Source organism: Phycodurus eques, chromosome 5 (genome assembly GCF_024500275.1).
Source record: "Phycodurus eques isolate BA_2022a chromosome 5, UOR_Pequ_1.1, whole genome shotgun sequence".
NCBI classification, from domain to species: Eukaryota; Metazoa; Chordata; class Actinopteri; order Syngnathiformes; family Syngnathidae; genus Phycodurus; species Phycodurus eques.
Window position 1 is genome coordinate 20,152,062 of NC_084529.1, and position 20,344 is coordinate 20,172,405.

The 20,344-nt window shown below is 44.7% G+C and overlaps 25 non-coding genes across 25 annotated transcripts; all 25 read left to right on the forward strand.

The window, feature by feature from the left end:
- Positions 1-6,954: 6,954 nt before the first annotated feature.
- On the forward strand, positions 6,955-7,028 carry trnan-guu (transfer RNA asparagine (anticodon GUU)). Its single transcript has one exon. It is a non-coding gene; the product is annotated as a tRNA-Asn (tRNA).
- A 464-nt stretch (positions 7,029-7,492) lies between these two features.
- On the forward strand, positions 7,493-7,566 carry trnan-guu (transfer RNA asparagine (anticodon GUU)). The gene has a single exon. It is a non-coding gene; the product is annotated as a tRNA-Asn (tRNA).
- A 504-nt stretch (positions 7,567-8,070) lies between these two features.
- trnan-guu (transfer RNA asparagine (anticodon GUU)) lies at positions 8,071-8,144 on the forward strand. The gene has a single exon. It is a non-coding gene; the product is annotated as a tRNA-Asn (tRNA).
- A 451-nt stretch (positions 8,145-8,595) lies between these two features.
- Positions 8,596-8,669, forward strand: trnan-guu (transfer RNA asparagine (anticodon GUU)). The gene has a single exon. It is a non-coding gene; the product is annotated as a tRNA-Asn (tRNA).
- Positions 8,670-9,157: 488 nt separating this feature from the next.
- On the forward strand, positions 9,158-9,231 carry trnan-guu (transfer RNA asparagine (anticodon GUU)). The gene has a single exon. It is a non-coding gene; the product is annotated as a tRNA-Asn (tRNA).
- A 484-nt stretch (positions 9,232-9,715) lies between these two features.
- On the forward strand, positions 9,716-9,789 carry trnan-guu (transfer RNA asparagine (anticodon GUU)). Its single transcript has one exon. It is a non-coding gene; the product is annotated as a tRNA-Asn (tRNA).
- Positions 9,790-10,276: 487 nt separating this feature from the next.
- Positions 10,277-10,350, forward strand: trnan-guu (transfer RNA asparagine (anticodon GUU)). The gene has a single exon. It is a non-coding gene; the product is annotated as a tRNA-Asn (tRNA).
- Positions 10,351-10,812: 462 nt separating this feature from the next.
- Positions 10,813-10,886, forward strand: trnan-guu (transfer RNA asparagine (anticodon GUU)). The gene has a single exon. It is a non-coding gene; the product is annotated as a tRNA-Asn (tRNA).
- A 480-nt stretch (positions 10,887-11,366) lies between these two features.
- On the forward strand, positions 11,367-11,440 carry trnan-guu (transfer RNA asparagine (anticodon GUU)). The gene has a single exon. It is a non-coding gene; the product is annotated as a tRNA-Asn (tRNA).
- Positions 11,441-11,891: 451 nt separating this feature from the next.
- On the forward strand, positions 11,892-11,965 carry trnan-guu (transfer RNA asparagine (anticodon GUU)). The gene has a single exon. It is a non-coding gene; the product is annotated as a tRNA-Asn (tRNA).
- A 479-nt stretch (positions 11,966-12,444) lies between these two features.
- Positions 12,445-12,518, forward strand: trnan-guu (transfer RNA asparagine (anticodon GUU)). The gene has a single exon. It is a non-coding gene; the product is annotated as a tRNA-Asn (tRNA).
- Positions 12,519-13,003: 485 nt separating this feature from the next.
- trnan-guu (transfer RNA asparagine (anticodon GUU)) lies at positions 13,004-13,077 on the forward strand. Its single transcript has one exon. It is a non-coding gene; the product is annotated as a tRNA-Asn (tRNA).
- Positions 13,078-13,557: 480 nt separating this feature from the next.
- Positions 13,558-13,631, forward strand: trnan-guu (transfer RNA asparagine (anticodon GUU)). The gene has a single exon. It is a non-coding gene; the product is annotated as a tRNA-Asn (tRNA).
- A 451-nt stretch (positions 13,632-14,082) lies between these two features.
- On the forward strand, positions 14,083-14,156 carry trnan-guu (transfer RNA asparagine (anticodon GUU)). Its single transcript has one exon. It is a non-coding gene; the product is annotated as a tRNA-Asn (tRNA).
- A 491-nt stretch (positions 14,157-14,647) lies between these two features.
- trnan-guu (transfer RNA asparagine (anticodon GUU)) lies at positions 14,648-14,721 on the forward strand. Its single transcript has one exon. It is a non-coding gene; the product is annotated as a tRNA-Asn (tRNA).
- Positions 14,722-15,200: 479 nt separating this feature from the next.
- On the forward strand, positions 15,201-15,274 carry trnan-guu (transfer RNA asparagine (anticodon GUU)). Its single transcript has one exon. It is a non-coding gene; the product is annotated as a tRNA-Asn (tRNA).
- A 451-nt stretch (positions 15,275-15,725) lies between these two features.
- On the forward strand, positions 15,726-15,799 carry trnan-guu (transfer RNA asparagine (anticodon GUU)). The gene has a single exon. It is a non-coding gene; the product is annotated as a tRNA-Asn (tRNA).
- Positions 15,800-16,273: 474 nt separating this feature from the next.
- On the forward strand, positions 16,274-16,347 carry trnan-guu (transfer RNA asparagine (anticodon GUU)). Its single transcript has one exon. It is a non-coding gene; the product is annotated as a tRNA-Asn (tRNA).
- Positions 16,348-16,826: 479 nt separating this feature from the next.
- On the forward strand, positions 16,827-16,900 carry trnan-guu (transfer RNA asparagine (anticodon GUU)). Its single transcript has one exon. It is a non-coding gene; the product is annotated as a tRNA-Asn (tRNA).
- Positions 16,901-17,342: 442 nt separating this feature from the next.
- Positions 17,343-17,416, forward strand: trnan-guu (transfer RNA asparagine (anticodon GUU)). The gene has a single exon. It is a non-coding gene; the product is annotated as a tRNA-Asn (tRNA).
- A 483-nt stretch (positions 17,417-17,899) lies between these two features.
- On the forward strand, positions 17,900-17,973 carry trnan-guu (transfer RNA asparagine (anticodon GUU)). The gene has a single exon. It is a non-coding gene; the product is annotated as a tRNA-Asn (tRNA).
- A 479-nt stretch (positions 17,974-18,452) lies between these two features.
- Positions 18,453-18,526, forward strand: trnan-guu (transfer RNA asparagine (anticodon GUU)). The gene has a single exon. It is a non-coding gene; the product is annotated as a tRNA-Asn (tRNA).
- Positions 18,527-18,977: 451 nt separating this feature from the next.
- On the forward strand, positions 18,978-19,051 carry trnan-guu (transfer RNA asparagine (anticodon GUU)). Its single transcript has one exon. It is a non-coding gene; the product is annotated as a tRNA-Asn (tRNA).
- A 479-nt stretch (positions 19,052-19,530) lies between these two features.
- trnan-guu (transfer RNA asparagine (anticodon GUU)) lies at positions 19,531-19,604 on the forward strand. The gene has a single exon. It is a non-coding gene; the product is annotated as a tRNA-Asn (tRNA).
- A 451-nt stretch (positions 19,605-20,055) lies between these two features.
- Positions 20,056-20,129, forward strand: trnan-guu (transfer RNA asparagine (anticodon GUU)). The gene has a single exon. It is a non-coding gene; the product is annotated as a tRNA-Asn (tRNA).
- The last annotated feature ends 215 nt before the right edge of the window (positions 20,130-20,344 follow it).

Genomic DNA, 20,344 nt, shown 5'->3' on the forward strand with positions numbered 1-20,344 from the left:
CGTGACTTCCACTTTCTTTGTTACTGCGAGTGCGTATCTCATTGCGTGCACCACATTGCCCCTCAGAGGTCGAGACGGACACTACAGTTACTTCATGTAACCCAATGGTTAATAATAAATGGGTCAGTTTTTTTCTCATACCTACTGTTGCTGATTATTGTTCTCTGTCTGAATAATATCACTTGATTAAGCCTTTTCTAAAATTACATACAACAAAATAAGTATGATTATTGCTGAAATCGGATTGGCCCGATATCGGTGTCGCCCAAACAAAAGGCTGCAATATTGGTATCGGGTCAGAAGTGGAAAAAATTGGATCGGGACATCCCTACTCAAGATTGTCATTGAAAATATAAAGATGTGTTTGATGCACTGTGGTGGTCATCTTGAGTAAACCACACACATAAGAGCAGTAAGAATACAGGAGTTCCTTCTCATGTGTGGAGTCTCTCAAATTTTAAAAAGTGGTGATGAAGTTAAAATTCAGTATGTGCCGCAATTTACTCGAAAGACAATGACAAATATCTGATCACAGATAGCAGCCTGTTCTGGCACATTTTCCATTACAGACAAAACAAATCCTGAACAATTTTGTGACAATAACAGAACAAAAACCTAAGCAGGAACACTCATCGAAAAACTCTCCTCATTTTCGTAATTGAAGCATGTGCACATGTTCAAGAGGCTCCTGTGTTTTCCCCCTATAATATGCACTCTGTGTCATGATGAACTGCTTGACTTCTCTGATAGCATAGTTGGAATCAGATTCAAAGGCACCTGACAGGCTCCATATCTTGCTGTGTAACAAAACTTTGTACAAGACCTCCACCATCTTTAACCGGGTGCCAACAAAACACCTCATCATCAGCGTCAGTCATCTTTGACACTGTGCCAGTGCCAGTAGCTTATTTAACCAATCATTCTCAACTGGAAAAATAAAACCGAAAAAAAAGAGAGCGAGAAATTATATGATCTTAATAATGAGTGAACATATTGAATTTACTGAGCTAATAAAAACAGTACCTAGGATGTCAGGAAATTTGCAGGTTGAACTTAACCAACCATATTCCCTGATGTTATCTTTCACAGAACAGTGACAGGAAAAGCCAGGAAACAGCAAGCTTTGATCGGCAGTGTAAAACTGCACTAGTTCTGGAATCAAAACTATCTGAAACTGTAGACAAGATCCATAATTGATGCTGCAGATGTACAACAATCAATTCATTTCATATTTGTCATACAATTTATGACAGTGTATAATTAATAACCCTTATTAAACACAGAAGCCCAAACACTCAGAAAAAAAAATGAATCAATAATAAAAAACATTACAATAATAAATAAAGAATAAACGATATTGACCGGAAGCTCCAGTTAATAGACCAAGGCCACAGAAGGTCAGGGAAATTCATCAAGGTGTGCTGGTGAGAAATTAACATGACAAAAATTGCGGGATATACTGTTAAATCTAACTTTCTCCCTTAGAGTCTTCTTCAAACTGCACTTAAGAGGCAACAGCACAACGGCCAGCGAGCTGTGAGAACGTCTGTCTACTTACTGATAGAATGTGCCACGGCTTTGCTGGCCTGCCTCTGGTATAAAATCATATAGGTAGCTTCGCATACCTCCAGTTACGTGTCTGTGGTGCTATCGGTTTGCATGTTGAGCTGTTACCCGAAAGATTGGTGGTTTGAGCCCTGCAGTGGTGCTTTTCTGAATTTCCCTCTGCTATAAATTCAACCTCTAATGTTTATCTATTACTTTGACAGATAATGAAAAGACAATTGGCTTATTTGTTGAAATCCAAAAACCCAACTACAATTCAGACTTACAGTTGGTCAACAAATAGTTTGCTCATGTTCCTGTTTTTGTGCGCTTGTAACAATGTACTAAAACTGAAAATGATCAAACCGCAACTTCACATATTCAGATTGTTTTCAACGAGTACAGCCATTCCATAGTTTAGTGTCAAGAACTACTCATCTTTTACTGGGATCTGGATGAAATCCAGATTATGTCCAGCCGTTGTCTACGGCATGAATTGTCTTGAATTGTACATCGTACTGCAATTGACTGGCGATCAGCCTCGGGTGTAGGCTGCCTCTCAGCGGCTGGGAAAGTAAGCAGGGAAAGGCTCAAGCTCACCCACAACGGTCGTGAGGATAAGAAGTAAAAATAGAAAGATGGCTGGATAGATAGATGGATTTTCTACTCCTATTCAAGCTGACCTGGTGTATAACATTCCTGTTAACTGAAAGGTGTCATGAACGGAACAGAGGCTAGGACCCAAAAATGCAAGACTCCAAAACAAATGGACAGTTTCCAAAAAGAGAGGTTTAATAGACGGGCATAGGTCGGTACACGGGCAGGCAATCCAAGAAGGGCAACAGTATCCAAGAACATGAGGCAAAGAGGCAAGGTCGATAATCGGAACAGGGTCAAAGTCTTACTGTGAGTCTGTGACAAGGAATGCTGGAACGTGACGACAAGGTACAACGAACTGGCAACGAGTGGGAATGAGACACGAGGTTAAATACAATCTGTAATTAGGTATGAACGAGGCACAGGTGGTGAAGATGCTCACAGGAGCAGGTGTGTGAGCAACGAGAGAGAGGAAGACAAAACCTGGAACACACGCACACACACACACACACACACACACACACACACACGACAGTACCCCCCCCTTAACGGCCGGCCCCAGACGGCCCTGGGGCCCCTGGATGCGCAACGTGGAAGTCCCGAATGAGCGAATCATCCATGATAAACGCAGACGGTACCCATGAACGTTCCTCAGGCCCATAGCCCTCCCAGTCCACCAGATATTGAAACCCCCTCCCCCTCCGACGAGACGACAACAGCCGCTTCACAGCGAAGACAGGGCCCCCATCCACAAACCGGGGGGAGGAGGGGGCCTGGAAGGCGGGACCAGAGGGGAGTCCCGGGCTGGTTTGAGTAGGCTGACATGAAAAGCAGGGTGGACCCGCATCGACCTTGGGAGCCTCAGCTTCACGGTGACAGGGTTGATGATCTTTGTGATGGGGAAGGGCCCAACGAACCTGTGAAGCGGCTGTTGTCGTCTCGTCGGAGGGGGAGGGGGTTTCAATATCTGGTGGACTGGGAGGGCTATGGGCCTGAGGAACGTTCATGGGTACCGTCTGCGTTTATCATGGATGATTCGCTCATTCGGGACTTCCACGTTGCGCATCCAGGGGCCCCAGGGCCGTCTGGGGCCGGCCGTTAAGGGGGGGGTACTGTCATGTGTGTGTGTGTGTGTGTGTGCGTGTGCGTGTGTGTTCCAGGTTTTGTCTTCCTCTCTCTCGTTGCTCACACACCTGCTCCTGTGAGCATCTTCACCACCTGTGCCTCGTTCATACCTAATTACAGATTGTATTTAACCTCGTGTCTCATTCCCACTCGTTGCCAGTTCGTTGTACCTTGTCGTCACGTTCCAGCATTCCTTGTCACAGACTCACAGTAAGACTTTGACCCTGTTCCGATTATCGACCTTGCCTCTTTGCCTCATGTTCTTGGATACTGTTGCCCTTCTTGGATTGCCTGCCCGTGTACCGACCTATGCCCGTCTATTAAACCTCTCTTTTTGGAAACTGTCCATTTGTTTTGGAGTCTTGCATTTCTTAAGTCCAGTTTGGTGAAAACCTTGGCTCCCTCCAGGAACTCCAAGGCGGTGGAGATGAGAGGAAGAGGGTACCTGTTTTTTACAGTGATATCGTTGAGACCCCGGTAATCGATACAGGGTCGCAGGGTCTTGTCTTTCTTGTCCACAAAGAAATATCCTGCTCCCGCAGGGGATGAAGATGGGCGAATGAGGCCGGCTGCCAGTGATTCCTCCACGGCCTTGTGTTCCGGCCCTGAAAGAGAGAACAACCTGCCTCGTGGGGGTGTGGTTCCAGGCAGCAAGTCAATAGCACAGTCATAAGGTCTGTGGGGTGGAAGGGATTTGGCCTTGGACTTGGAAAAAACGTCTTTAATATCCTGGTAACAGGTGGGCACTTGAGATAAATCAGGATCCCCAGATGGGGTCTGTGGATTGTCCTTAGAAACATGACCCTGAACATCACATGGCGGCTTGAAACAGTTCCGGGCGCAATTGCTGCCCCATGACATAACCTGCCCAGAGGACCAGTCAATGTGGGGGTTATGTAATCTCAACCATGGGTTCCCTAAGATAAGGTCCTGATTCATGGCGTCAAAAACATGAAAACTAATGCGTTCCGAGTGAGAATCGGGAAATGTCAATGTGAGTGTTTGAGTGCGGTGAGTGATTTTGCCCATAAAACTGCCGTCTGCAGCATAGGTGTTGCGGTGGCGTTTTATTTCAAAGGTTCTAAGGTGCATACGTTTAACGAGGATGGAGTTGAGTAAGTTTGCGTCAGAACCAGAGTCAATTAATACAGGTGTATGAATTTCTTGATCAGGAGAGCATAGTGTCACTTTAGGAAGAACCCGTGTAGGGTCTTCCTTCATCAAATTCAGACTCACCTCTCCCGTGCCCTTGCTACCGGCACCGGCAACTTTGACGTGACAGTTGCTCACGGAATGACCCAACTGACCGCAGTAGAAGCACCGCCCTTCCCTCAGCCGGCATTGACGTTCCTCAGGGGAGAGACGGAACCTGCCCAGTTGCATGGGTTCCTCCGTGGGGACGTTAGCCAGTGGGCTGAGACCGGAACCAGGGGATCTGCCTTGGTTTGGCTGGTCACCGAGGCTTGTCCTCAAAGTGCGCGGTGACGCAGCCTTCCGCCGATCTCCATCCAGCTCGCGATCCAAAAGCCTCCTGTCGATTTTTACGGCGAGAGCGATGAGTGTGTCCAAGTCGGTCGGCAGGTCTAGCGGCACTAAATGATCCTTGACGGCGGGGGATAGTCCTTGAAAAAAGGCATCGAGTAGCGCCCGATTATTCCAATGACTCTCAGCTGCTAGAATGCGAAACTCAATCGCGTAATCTGACACCCTGCGCATGCCTTGTCGTAAGGTGACAAGGGAGCGAGCTGCCTCACGATCAGGAGTGGAAAATTGAAAAATTTGCTCCATAGTCTTTACGAAAAAAGCCCATGAATGACACGTGGCGGAATTGCGGCTCCATTCAGCAGTAGCCCACGCCTCCGCACGACCAGTCAGGTGGGAAATGACGAAAGCGATCTTTGCCCGCTCGGTGGGGAAGACAGCTGCCTGGAGCTCAAAGTGGAGTTCGCACTGCGTGATGAACGGCTTAATGTTCCCAGAATTTCCCGAGAACCTCTCCGGTCGAGAGAGCTGTGGGCAGACAGCAGCGGAGGTGGCAGGTGGCTGCATGTTGACTGTTTCACATGGAAATACCGTGGCGGTATTGGGTGTGGTGCCAACTGGTTCCTTGTCTTGGATAATTTTCATAAGAAGTTCAAACTGTGAGGCCACCTGTCTCATCATATTGTCCTGATGCCTTGACAGTCCCTCTAGATGAAGGTGGAGGGCAGCAAGCTGCTCATCCTGCTTCGAGAGGCGTTGACCCTGCGCTTGAAGGGCTTTGCGCACCGGGTCTGAGTCTGCTGGGTCCATGTTATGGCCAGTTCGTTCTGTCATGAACGGAACAGAGGCTAGGACCCAAAAATGCAAGACTCCAAAACAAATGGACAGTTTCCAAAAAGAGAGGTTTAATAGACGGGCATAGGTCGGTACACGGGCAGGCAATCCAAGAAGGGCAACAGTATCCAAGAACATGAGGCAAAGAGGCAAGGTCGATAATCGGAACAGGGTCAAAGTCTTACTGTGAGTCTGTGACAAGGAATGCTGGAACGTGACGACAAGGTACAACGAACTGGCAACGAGTGGGAATGAGACACGAGGTTAAATACAATCTGTAATTAGGTATGAACGAGGCACAGGTGGTGAAGATGCTCACAGGAGCAGGTGTGTGAGCAACGAGAGAGAGGAAGATAAAACCTGGAACACACACGCACACACACACACACACACACACATGACAAAGGTTGGTGGTTCGAGCCCACCCAGGGACGCACTCCGATATTTCTGAATTTCCGTTTGTTACTGGGTTTTGGATAAAATCCAGAATGTTTAGCCATTGTCGAGGGCATGAATTGTACACAGTGCTGCAATTGGCTGGCGATCAGCCGAGTGTGTACCCTGCCTCTCACCGGCTGGGCAAGGCTCCATCTCACCCACCACAGTAGTTAGATAAGCAGGAAAGATGATGGATGGGTGGATGGTCTTGTGCACTTGCTCCAAGCTGGCCTGTTGTATAACGTTGCACGAGCTAGCCAACCATAGGTAGGACTGGATGTCCCTGTGTGCAATCGGCTAGGGTGTTCGGCTGTTAACCAAATGGTTGGTGGTTTGAACCCAGCCAGGGATGCACTCCTGAATTTCTGTCTGTCATCAAATAAAAATCTGTTTATCTATCATTTTGATAGGTAATGAAAAGGCAATTGGCGTACTTGTTGCAATTCAAAAACTCTTAAATATAATTCAGACATACAGTTGTTAAACAAATAGTTTACTCATTTTCATGTTTTTGTGTGCTTGTAACAAAGTACTAAAACTGTCATTGATCAAACCACTCAAAAGTGCAACTTCACATATTTAGATTTTATTCCACAAGTCAGCCTTTCCCCAGTTTAGTGTAAAGATCTATTCAGCTTTTATTGGGTTCTGGATGAAATCCAGAATATGTCCAGCCGTTGTCTTGGGCATGAATTGTCTTGTATTGTACATAGTGCTGCAATTGACTAGCGACCAGCCGAGTCTGTACCCTGCCTCTCGCCAGCTGGGAAGGTGAGCTGGGAAAGACATCAGCTCACCCATAACAGTCGTGAGGATAAGCAGGAAAGAAAATCGATGGATGGATGGATGGATATATGGGTCTTTCCAGTTCCTCCTCAAGCTGACCTGGTGTAAAATACTCCATGACCTAGCTAGCCATGGGGTAGACCACATGTCTCTGTGGCGCGATCGGTCAGCGCGTTCGGCTGTTAACTGAAAGGTTGGTGGTTCAAGCCCACCCAGGGACGCACGCCAGTTGTATTGACTTTACCTCTGCTATCAAATCAAAACCTGTTTGTCTTTCACTTTGATAGGTCATGAAAAAACAATTGGCTGATTTGTTGAAATTCAAAAACTCTTAACGATAATTCAGACATCCAGTTGGTCGACAAATAGTTTACTCATCTTTGTGTTTCTGTGTTTTTGTCACAAAGTACTAACACTGTTAATGATCAACTCACTCAGAAGTGATACTTCACATATTTAGATTTTGTGACTGGCAATTAGCCTCGGGTGTATCTTGTCTTTCGCCGATTGGAAAAGTGAGCAGGGAAAGGCTGCAGCTCACCCACAACAGTCGTGAGGTTAAGCAGGAAAGAAAATCGATGGATGGATGGATGGATGAATGGATATATGGGTCTTTCCAGTTCCTCCTCAAGCTGAGCTGGTGTAAAAAACTCCATGACCTAGCCAGCCATGGGGTAGACCACATGTCTCTGTGGCGCAATCGGTCAGTGCGTTCGGCTGTTAACTGAAAGGTTGGTGGTTCAAGCCCACCCAGGGACGCACGCCAGTTGTATTGCCTTTCCTTCTGCTATCAAATGAAAACCTGTTTATCTTTCACTTTGATAGGTCATGAAAAGACAATTGGCTGATTTGTTGAAATTTGAAAACTCGTCACGATAATTTGGACTTCCAGTTGGTCGACAAATAGTTTACTCATCTTCGTGTTTCTGTGTGTTTGTAACAAATTACTAAAACTGTTAATGATCAACTCACTCAGAAGTGCAACTTCACATATTTAGATTTTGTGACTGGTGATTAGCCTAGGGTGTATCTTGTCTTTCGCCGATTGGAAAAGTGAGCTGGGAAAGGCTGCAGCTCACCCACAATAGTCGTGAGGATAAGCAGGAAAGAAAATCGATGGATGGATGGATGGATGGATGGATGAATGGATGAATGGATGAATGGATGAATGGATGAATGGATATATGGGTCTTTCCAGTTCCACCTGCAGCTGACCTGGTGTAAAATACTCCATGACCTAGCCAGCCATTGGTTAGACCACATGTCTCTGTGGAGCAATCGGTCAGCGCGTTCGGCTGTTAACCGAAACGTTGGTGGTTCAAGCCCACCCAGGGACGCATGCCAGTTGTATTGACTTTACCTCTGCTATCAAATCAAAACCTGTTTATCTTTCACTTTGATAGGTCATGAAAAGACAATTGGCTGATTTGTTGAAATTCAAAAACTCTTAACGATAATTCAGACATCCAGTTGGTCGACAAATAGTTTACTCATCTTCGTGTTTCTGTGTGTTTGTAACAAAGTACTAAAACTGTTAATGATCAACTCACTCAGAAGTGCAAGTTCACATATTTAGATTTTGTGACTGACGATGAGCCTCGGGTGTACCTTGTCTCTCGCCGGTTGGAAAAGTGAGCTGGGAAAGGCTGCAGCTCACCCACAACAGTCGTGAGGATAAGCAGGAAAGAAAATGGAAGGATGGATGGATGAATGGATAATGGGTCTTTCCAGTTCCTGACCTGGTGTATAATGATCCAGGACCTAGCCAAACATTGCAGTAAACAGCATGTCTCTGTGGCGCAATCGGTCAGCGCGTTCGGCTGTTAACTGAAAGGTTGGTGGTTCAAGCCCACCCAGGGACGCACGCCAGTTGTATTGACTTTACCTCTGCTATCAAATCAAAACCTGTTTGTCTTTCACTTTGATAGGTCATGAAAAAACAATTGGCTGATTTGTTGAAATTCAAAAACTCTTAACGATAATTCAGACATCCAGTTGGTCGACAAATAGTTTACTCATCTTCGTGTTTCTGTGTGTTTGTAACAAATTACTAAAACTGTTAATGATCAACTCACTCAGAAGTGCAACTTCACATATTTAGATTTTGTGACTGGTGATTAGCCTAGGGTATATCTTGTCTTTCGCCGATTGGAAAAGTGAGCTGGGAAAGGCTGCAGCTCACCCACAATAGTCGTGAGGATAAGCAGGAAAGAAAATCGATGGATGGATGGATGGATGGATGGATGAATGGATGAATGGATGAATGGATATATGGGTCTTTCCAGTTCCACCTGAAGCTGACCTGGTGTAAAATACTCCATGACCTAGCCAGCCATGGGGTAGACTGCATGTCTCTGTGGCGCAATCGGTCAGCGCGTTCGGCTGTTAACTGAAAGGTTGGTGGTTCAAGCCCACCCAGGGACGCACGCCAGTTGTATTGACTTTACCTCTGCTATCAAATCAAAACCTGTTTGTCTTTCACTTTGATAGGTCATGAAAAGACAATTGGCTGATTTGTTGAAATTTGAAAACTCGTCACGATAATTTGGACTTCCAGTTGGTCGACAAATATTTGACTCATCTTCGTGTTTCTGTGTATTTGTCACAAAGTACAAACACTGTTAATGATCAACTCACTCAGAAGTGCAAGTTCACATATTTAGATTTTGTGACTGACGATGAGCCTCGGGTGTACCTTGTCTCTCGCCGGTTGGGAAAGTGAGCTGGGAAAGGCTGCAGCTTACCCACAACAGTCGTGAGGATAAGCAGGAAAGAAAATCGATGGATGGATGGATGGATGGATGAATGGATGAATGGATGAATGGATATATGGGTCTTTCCAGTTCCTCCTCAAGCTGACCTGGTGTAAAATACTCCATGACCTAGCCAGCCATGGGATAGCCGGCATGTCTCTGTGGCGCAATCGGTCAGCGCGTTCGGCTGTTAACTGTAAGGTTGGTGGTTCAAGCCCACCCAGGGACGCACGCCAGCTGTATTGACTTCCCTTCTGCTATCAAATGAAAACCTGTTTATCTTTCACTTGGATAGGTCATGAAAAGACAATTGGCTGATTTGTTGAAATTCAAAAACTGATAACTATAATTCAGACTGACAGTTGGTAGACAAATAATTTACTCATCTTCGTGTTTCTGTGTGTTTGTCACAAAGTACGAACACTGTTAATGATCAACTCACTCAGAAATGATACTTCACAATTTTAGATTTTGTGACTGGTGATTAGCCCCAGGTGTATCTTGTCTTTCGCCGATTGGAAAAGTGAGCTGGGAAAGGCTGCAGCTCACCCACAACAGTCGTGAGGATAAGCAGGAAAGAAAATCGATGTAGGATGGATGGATGGATGGATGGATGGATGAATGGATGAATGGATATATGGGTCTTTCCAGTTCCTCCTCAAGCTGACCTGGTGTAAAATACTCCATGACCTAGCCAGCCATGGGGTAGACTGCATGTCTCTGTGGCGCAATCGGTCAGCGCGTTCGGCTGTTAACTGAAAGGTTGGTGGTTCAAGCCCACCCAGGGACGCATGCCAGTTGTATTGACTTTACCTCTGCTATCAAATCAAAACCTGTTTGTCTTTCACTTTGATAGGTCATGAAAAGACAATTGGCTGATTTGTTGAAATTCAAAAACTCTTAACGATAATTCAGACATCCAGTTGGTCGACAAATAGTTTACTCATCTTTGTGTTTCTGTGTGTTTGTAACAAAGTACTAAAACTGTTCATGATCAACTCACTCAGAAGTGCAACTTGACATATTTAGATTTTGTGACTGGCGATTAGCCTCGGGTGTATCTTGTCTTTCGCCGATTGGAAAAGTGAGCTGGGAAAGGCTGCAGCTCACCCACAACAGTCGTGAGGATAAGCAGGAAAGAAAATGGAAGGATGGATGGATGAATGATATGGAATGAATAATGGGTCTTTCCAGTTCCCTGACCTGGTGTATAATGATCCAGGACCTAGCCAAACATTGCAGTAAACAGCATGTCTCTGTGGCGCAATCGGTCAGCGCGTTCGGCTGTTAACTGAAAGGTTGGTGGTTCAAGCCCACCCAGGGACGCACGCCAGTTGTATTGCCTTTCCTTCTGCTATCAAATCAAAACCTGTTTATTGTCACTTTGATCGGTCATGAAAAGACAATTGGCTGATTTGTTGAAATTTGAAAACTCATAACTATAATTCAGACATGACAGTTGGTCGATAAATAGTTTCCTCATCTTCGTGTTTCTGTGTGTTTATAACAAAGTACGAAAACTGTTAATGATCAACTCACTCAGAAGTGCAAATTCACATATTTAGATTTTGTGACTGGCGATGAGCCTAGGGTGTATCTTGTCTTTCGCCGATTGGAAAAGTGAGCTGGGAAAGGCTGCAGCTCACCCACAATAGTCGTGAGGATAAGCAGGAAAGAAAATCGATGGATGGATGGATGGATGAATGGATGAATGGATGAATGGATATATGGGTCTTTCCAGTTCCTCCTCAAGCTGACCTGGTGTAAAATACTCCATGACCTAGCCAGCCATGGGGTAGACCACATGTCTCTGTGGCGCAATCGGTCAGCGCGTTCGGCTGTTAACTGAAAGGTTGGTGGTTCAAGCCCACCCAGGGACGCACGCCAGTTGTATTGACTTGACCTCTGCTATCAAATCAAAACCTGTTTGTCTTTCACTTTGATAGGTCGTGAAAAGACAATTGGCTGATTTGTTGAAATTCAAAAACTCTTAACGATAATTCAGACATCCAGTTGGTCGACAAATAGTTTACTCATCTTCGTGTTTCTGTGTGTTGGTAACAAAGTACTAAAACTGTTCATGATCAACTCACTCAGAAGTGCAACTTGACATGTTTAGATTTTGTGACTGGCGATTAGCCGAGGGTGTATCTTGTCTTTCGCCGATTGGAAAAGTGAGCTGGGAAAGGCTGCAGCTCACCCACAACAGTCGTGAGGATAAGTAGGAAAGAAAATGGAAGGATGGATGGATGAATGAATAATGGGTCTTTCCAGTTCCTGACCTGGTGTATAATGATCCAGGACCTAGCCAAACATTGCAGTAAACAGCATGTCTCTGTGGCGCAATCGGTCAGCGCATTCGACTGTTAACTGAAAGGTTGGTGGTTCAAGCCCACCCAGGGACGCACGACAATTGTATTGCCTTTCCTTCTGCTATCAAATCAAAACCTGTTCATTGTCACTTTGATCGGTCATGAAAAGACAATTGGCTGATTCGTTGAAATTTGAAAACTCTTCACAATATTTCAGACTTCCGGTTGGTCGATAAATAGTTTCCTCATCTTCGTGTTTCTGTGTGTTTGTAACAAAGTACTAAAACTGTTAATGATCAACTCACTCAGAAGTGCAAATTCACATATTTAGATTTTGTGACTGGCGATGAGCCTAGGGTGTATCTTGTCTTTCGCCGATTGGAAAAGTGAGCTGGGAAAGGCTGCAGCTCACCCACAATAGTCGTGAGGATAAGCAGGAAAAAAAATCGATGGATGGATGGATGGATGGATTGATGAATTGATGAATGGATATATGGGTCTTTCCAGTTCCACCTGAAGCTGACCTGGTGTAAAATACTCCATGACCTAGCCAGCCATTGGGTAGACCGCATGTCTCTGTGGCGCAATCGGTCAGCGCGTTCGGCTGTTAACTGAAAGGTTGGTGGTTCAAGCCCACCCAGGGACGCACTCCTGTTTTTTGGCTTTCCCTCTGCTATCAAAACCTGTTCATTGTCACTTTGATCGGTCATGAAAAGACAATATGCTGGTTTGTTGAGATTCGAAAACTCATAACTATAATTCAGACTGACAGTTGGTAGACAAATAGTTTACTCATCTTCGTGTTTCTGTGAGTTTGTATCAAAGTACTAAAACTGTAAATGATCAACTCACTCAGAAGTGCAAGTTCACATATTTAGATTTTGTGACTGACGATGAGCCTCGGGTGTACCTTGTCTCTCGCCGGTTGGGAAAGTGAGCTGGGAAAGGCTGCAGCTCACCCACAACAGTCGTGAGGATAAGCAGGAAAGAAAATCGATGGATGGATGGATGGATGGATGAATGGATGAATGGATGAATGGATGAATGGATATATGGGTCTTTCCAGTTCCTCCTCAAGCTGACCTGGTGTAAAATACTCCATGACCTAGCCAGCCATGGGGTAGACCGCATGTCTCTGTGGCGCAATCGGTCAGCGCGTTCGGCTGTTAACTGAAAGGTTGGTGGTTCAAGCCCACCCAGGGACGCACGCCAGCTGTATTGACTTTCCTTCTGCTATCAAATGAAAACCTGTTTATCTTTCACTTGGATAGGTCATGAAAAGACAATTGGCTGATTTGTTGAAATTCAAAAACTGATAACTATAATTCAGACTGACAGTTGGTAGACAAATAGTTTACTCATCTTCGTGTTTCTGTGTGTTTGTCACAAAGTACTAACACTGTTAATGATCAACTCACTCAGAAATGATACTTCACAATTTTAGATTTTGTGACTGGTGATTAGCCTCGGGTGTATCTTATCTTTCGCCGATTGGAAAAGTGAGCTGGGAAAGGCTGCAGCTCACCCACAACAGTCGTGAGGATAAGCAGGAAAGAAAATTGATGTAGGATGAAATGGATGGATGGATGAATGGATGAATGGATATATGGGTCTTTCCAGTTCCACCTCAAGCTGACCTGGTGTAAAATACTCCATGACCTAGCCAGCCATTGGGTAGACCGCATGTCTCTGTGGCGCAATCGGTCAGCGCGTTCGGCTGTTAACTGAAAGGTTGGTGGTTCAAGCCCACCCAGGGACGCACGCCAGTTGTATTGCCTTTCCTTCTGCTATCAAATCAAAACCTGTTTGTCTTTCACTTTGATAGGTCATGAAAAGACAATTGGCTGATTTGTTGAAATTCAAAAACTCTTCACGATAATTCAGACATCCAGTTGGTCGACAAATAGTTTACTCATCTTTGTGTTTCTGTGTGTTTGTAACAAAGTACTAAAACTGTTCATGATCAACTCACTCAGAAGTGCAACTTGACATATTTAGATTTTGTGACTGGCGATTAGCCTCGGGTGTATCTTGTCTTTCGCCGGTTGGAAAAGTGAGCTGGGAAAGGCTGCAGCTCACCCACAACAGTCGTGAGGATAAGCAGGAAAGAAAATGGAAGGATGGATGGATGAAGGAATAATGGGTCTTTCCAGTTCCTGACCTGGTGTATAATGATCCAGGACCTAGCCAAACATTGCAATAAACAGCATGTCTCTGTGGCGCAATCGGTCAGCGCGTTCGGCTGTTAACTGAAAGGTTGGTGGTTCAAGCCCACCCAGGGACGCACTCCTGTTTTTTGGCTTTCCCTCTGCTATCAAATCAAAACCTGTTTATTGTCACTTTGATCGGTCATGAAAAGACAATATGCTGGTTTGTTGAGATTCGAAAACTCATAACTATAATTCAGACAGACAGTTGGTCGACAAATAGTTTACTCATCTTCGTGTTTCTGTGAGTTTGTATCAAAGTACTAAAACTGTTAATGATCAACTCACTCAGAAGTGCAAGTTCACATATTTAGATTTTGTGACTGATGATGAGCCTCGGGTGTACCTTGTCTCTCGCCGGTTGGGAAAGTGAGCTGGGAAAGGCTGCAGCTCACCCACAACAGTCGTGAGGATAAGCAGGAAAGAAAATCGATGGATGGATGGATGGATGGATGGATGGATGAATGGATGAATGCATGAATGGATATATGGGTCTTTCCAGTTCCTCCTCAAGCTGACCTGGTGTAAAATACTCCATGACCTAGCCAGCCATGGGGTAGACTCGCATGTCTCTGTGGCGCAATCGGTCAGCGCGTTCGGCTGTTAACTGAAAGGTTGGTGGTTCAAGCCCACCCAGGGACGCACGCCAGCTGTATTGACTTTCCTTCTGCTATCAAATGAAAACCTGTTTATCTTTCACTTGGATAGGTCATGAAAAGACAATTGGCTGATTTGTTGAAATTCAAAAACTGATAACTATAATTCAGACTGACAGTTGGTAGACAAATAATTTACTCATCTTCTTGTTTCTGTGTGTTTGTCACAAAGTACTAACACTGTTAACGATCAACTCACTCAGAAATGATACTTCACAATTTTAGATTTTGTGACTGGTGATTAGCCTCGGGTGTATCTTGTCTTTCGCCGATTGGAAAAGTGAGCTGGGAAAGGCTGCAGCTCACCCACAACAGTCGTGAGGATAAGCAGGAAAGAAAATCGATGTAGGATGGATGGATGGATGGATGAATGGATGAATGCATATATGGGTCTTTCCAGTTCCTCCTCAAGCTGACCTGGTGTAAAATACTCCATGACCTAGCCAGCCATGGGGTAGACCACATGTCTCTGTGGCGCAATCGGTCAGCGCGTTCGGCTGTTAACTGAAAGGTTGGTGGTTCAAGCCCACCCAGGGACGCACGCCAGTTGTATTGACTTTACCTCTGCTATCAAATCAAAACCTGTTTGTCTTTCACTTTGATAGGTCATGAAAAGACAATTGGCTGATTTGTTGAAATTCAAAAACTCTTAACGATAATTCAGACATCCAGTTGGTCGACAAATAGTTTACTCATCTTCGTGTTTCTGTGTGTTTGTAACAAAGTACTAAAACTGTTCATGATCAACTCACTCAGAAGTGCAACTTGACATATTTAGATTTTGTGACTGGCGATTAGCCTCGGGTGTATCTTGTCTTTCGCCGGTTGGAAAAGTGAGCTGGGAAAGGCTGCAGCTCACCCACAACAGTCGTGAGGATAAGCAGGAAAGAAAATGTAAGGATGGATGGATGAAGGAATAATGGGTCTTTCCAGTTCCTGACCTGGTGTATAATGATCCAGGACCTAGCCAAACATTGCAGTAAACAGCATGTCTCTGTGGCGCAATCGGTCAGCGCGTTCGGCTGTTAACTGAAAGGTTGGTGGTTCAAGCCCACCCAGGGACGCACTCCTGTTTTTTGGCTTTCCCTCTGCTATCAAATCAAAACCTGTTCATTGTCACTTTGATCGGTCATGAAAAGACAATATGCTGGTTTGTTGAGATTCGAAAACTCATAACTATAATTCAGACTGACAGTTGGTAGACAAATAGTTTACTCATCTTCGTGTTTCTGTGAGTTTGTATCAAAGTACTAAAACTGTTAATGATCAACTCACTCAGAAGTGCAAGTTCACATATTTAGATTTTGTGACTGACGATGAGCCTCGGGTGTACCTTGTCTCTCGCCGGTTGGGAAAGTGAGCTGGGAAAGGCTGCAGCTCACCCACAACAGTTGTGAGGATAAGCAGGAAAGAAAATCGATGGATGGATGGATGAATGAATGAATGGATGAATGGATATATGGGTCTTTCCAGTTCCTCCTCAAGCTGACCTGGTGTAAAATACTCCATGACCTAGCCAGCCATGGGGTAGACCGCATGTCTCTGTGGCGCAATCGGTCAGCGCGTTCGGCTGTTAACTGAAAGGTTGGTGGTTCAAGCCCACCCAGGGACGCACGCCAGCTGTATTGACTTTCCTTCTGCTATCAAATGAAAACCTGTTTATCTTTCACTTGGATAGGTCATGAAAAGACAATTGGCTGATTTGTTGAAATTCAAAAACTGATAACTATAATTCAGACTGACAGTTGGTAGACAAATAATTTACTCATCTTCGTGTTTCTGTGTGTTTGTCACAAAGTACTAACACTGTTAACGATCAACTCACTCAGAAATGATACTTCACAATTTTAGATTTTGTGACTGGTGATTAGCCTCGGGTGTATCTTGTCTTTCGCCGATTGGAAAAGTGAGCTGGGAAAGGCTGCAGCTCACCCACAACAGTCGTGAGGATAAGCAGGAAAGAAAATCGATGTAGGATGGATGGATGGATGGATGAATGGATGAATGGATATATGGGTCTTTCCAGTTCCTCCTCAAGCTGACCTGGTGTAAAATACTCCATGACCTAGCCAGCCATGGGGTAGACCACATGTCTCTGTGGCGCAATCGGTCAGCGCGTTCGGCTGTTAACTGAAAGGTTGGTGGTTCAAGCCCACCCAGGGACGCACGCCAGTTGTATTGACTTTACCTCTGCTATCAAATCAAAACCTGTTTGTCTTTCACTTTGATAGGTCATGAAAAGACAATTGGCTGATTTGTTGAAATTCAAAAACTCTTCACGATATCCAGTTGGTCGACAAATAGTTTACTCATCTTTGTGTTTCTGTGTGTTTGTAACAAATTACTAAAACTGTTCATGATCAACTCACTCAGAAGTGCAACTTGACATATTTAGATTTTGTGACTGGCGATTAGCCTCGGGTGTATCTTGTCTTTCGCCGGTTGGAAAAGTGAGCTGGGAAAGGCTGCAGCTCACCCACAACAGTCGTGAGGATAAGCAGGAAAGAAAATGGAAGGATGGATGGATGAAGGAATAATGGGTCTTTCCAGTTCCTGACCTGGTGTATAATGATCCAGGACCTAGCCAAACATTGCAATAAACAGCATGTCTCTGTGGCGCAATCGGTCAGCGCGTTCGGCTGTTAACTGAAAGGTTGGTGGTTCAAGCCCACCCAGGGACGCACTCCTGTTTTTTGGCTTTCCCTCTGCTATCAAATCAAAACCTGTTTATTGTCACTTTGATCGGTCATGAAAAGACAATATGCTGGTTTGTTGAGATTCGAAAACTCATAACTATAATTCAGACAGACAGTTGGTCGACAAATAGTTTACTCATCTTCGTGTTTCTGTGAGTTTGTATCAAAGTACTAAAACTGTTAATGATCAACTCACTCAGAAGTGCAAGTTCACATATTTAGATTTTGTGACTGACGATGAGCCTCGGGTGTACCTTGTCTCTCGCCGGTTGGGAAAGTGAGCTGGGAAAGGCTGCAGCTCACCCACAACAGTCGTGAGGATAAGCAGGAAAGAAAATCGATGATGGATGGATGGATGGATGATGATGGATGAATGGATGAATGGATATATGGGTCTTTCCAGTTCCTCCTCAAGCTGACCTGGTGTAAAATACTCCATGACCTAGCCAGCCATGGGGTAGACCACATGTCTCTGTGGCGCAATCGGTCAGCGCGTTCGGCTGTTAACTGAAAGGTTGGTGGTTCAAGCCCACCCAGGGACGCACGCCAGCTGTATTGACTTTCCTTCTGCTATCAAATGAAAACCTGTTTATCTTTCACTTGGATAGGTCATGAAAAGACAATTGGCTGATTTGTTGAAATTCAAAAACTGATAACTATAATTCAGACTGACAGTTGGTAGACAAATAATTTACTCATCTTCGTGTTTCTGTGTGTTTGTCACAAAGTACTAACACTGTTAATGATCAACTCACTCAGAAATGATACTTCACAATTTTAGATTTTGTGACTGCTGATTAGCCTCGGGTGTATCTTGTCTTTCGCCGATTGGAAAAGTGAGCTGGGAAAGGCTGCAGCTCACCCACAACAGTCGTGAGGATAAGCAGGAAAGAAAATCGATGTAGGATGGATGGATGGATGGATGAATGGATGAATGGATATATGGGTCTTTCCAGTTCCTCCTCAAGCTGACCTGGTGTAAAATACTCCATGACCTAGCCAGCCATGGGGTAGACCACATGTCTCTGTGGCGCAATCGGTCAGCGCGTTCGGCTGTTAACTGAAAGGTTGGTGGTTCAAGCCCACCCAGGGACGCTCGCCAGTTGTATTGACTTTACCTCTGCTATCAAATCAAAACCTGTTTATCTTTCACTTTGATAGGTCATGAAAAGACAATTGGCTGATTTGTTGAAATTCAAAAACTCTTCACGATAATTCAGACATCCAGTTGGTAGACAAATAGTTTACTCATCTTTGTGTTTCTGTGTGTTTGTAACAAAGTACTAAAACTGTTCATGATGAACTCACTCAGAAGTGCAAGTTCACATATTTAGATTTTGTGACTGACGATGAGCCTCGGGTGTACCTTGTCTCTCGCCGGTTGGAAAAGTGAGCTGGGAAAGGCTGCAGCTCACCCACAACAGTCGTGAGGATAAGCAGGAAAGAAAATTTAAGGATGGATGGATGAATGAATAATGGGTCTTTCCAGTTCCTGACCTGGTGTATAATGATCCAGGACCTAGCCAAACATTGCAGTAAACAGCATGTCTCTGTGGCGCAATCGGTCAGCGCGTTCGGCTGTTAACTGAAAGGTTGGTGGTTCAAGCCCACCCAGGGACGTACGCCAGCTGTATTGACTTTCCTTCTGCTATCAAATGAAAACATGTTTATCTTTCACTTGGATAGGTCATGAAAAGACAATTGGCTGATTTGTTGAAATTCAAAAACTGATAACTATAATTCAGACTGACAGTTGGTAGACAAATAATTTACTCATCTTCGTGTTTCTGTGTGTTTGTCACAAAGTACTAACACTGTTAACGATCAACTCACTCAGAAATGATACTTCACAATTTTAGATTTTGGGACTGGTGATTAGCCTCGGGTGTATCTTGTCTTTCGCCGATTGGAAAAGTGAGCTGGGAAAGGCTGCAGCTCACCCACAACAGTCGTGAGGATAAGCAGGAAAGAAAATCGATGTAGGATGGATGGATGGATGGATGAATGGATGAATGGATATATGGGTCTTTCCAGTTCCTCCTCAAGCTGACCTGGTGTAAAATACTCCATGACCTAGCCAGCCATGGGGTAGACCACATGTCTCTGTGGCGCAATCGGTCAGCGCGTTCGGCTGTTAACTGAAAGGTTGGTGGTTCAAGCCCACCCAGGGACGCACGCCAGTTGTATTGACTTTACCTCTGCTATCAAATCAAAACCTGTTTGTCTTTCACTTTGATAGGTCATGAAAAGACAATTGGCTGATTTGTTGAAATTCAAAAACTCTTCACGATAATTCAGACATCCAGTTGGTCGACAAATAGTTTACTCATCTTTGTGTTTCTGTGTGTTTGTAACAAAGTACTAAAACTGTTCATGATCAACTCACTCAGAAGTGCAACTTGACATATTTAGATTTTGTGACTGGCGATTAGCCTCGGGTGTATCTTGTCTTTCGCCGGTTGGAAAAGTGAGCTGGGAAAGGCTGCAGCTCACCCACAACAGTCGTGAGGATAAGCAGGAAAGAAAATGTAAGGATGGATGGATGAAGGAATAATGGGTCTTTCCAGTTCCTGACCTGGTGTATAATGATCCAGGACCTAGCCAAACATTGCAGTAAACAGCATGTCTCTGTGGCGCAATCGGTCAGCGCGTTCGGCTGTTAACTGAAAGGTTGGTGGTTCAAGCCCACCCAGGGACGCACTCCTGTTTTTTGGCTTTCCCTCTGCTATCAAATCAAAACCTGTTTATTGTCACTTTGATCGGTCATGAAAAGACAATATGCTGGTTTGTTGAGATTCGAAAACTCATAACTATAATTCAGACAGACAGTTGGTCGACAAATAGTTTACTCATCTTCGTGTTTCTGTGAGTTTGTATCAAAGTACTAAAACTGTTAATGATCAACTCACTCAG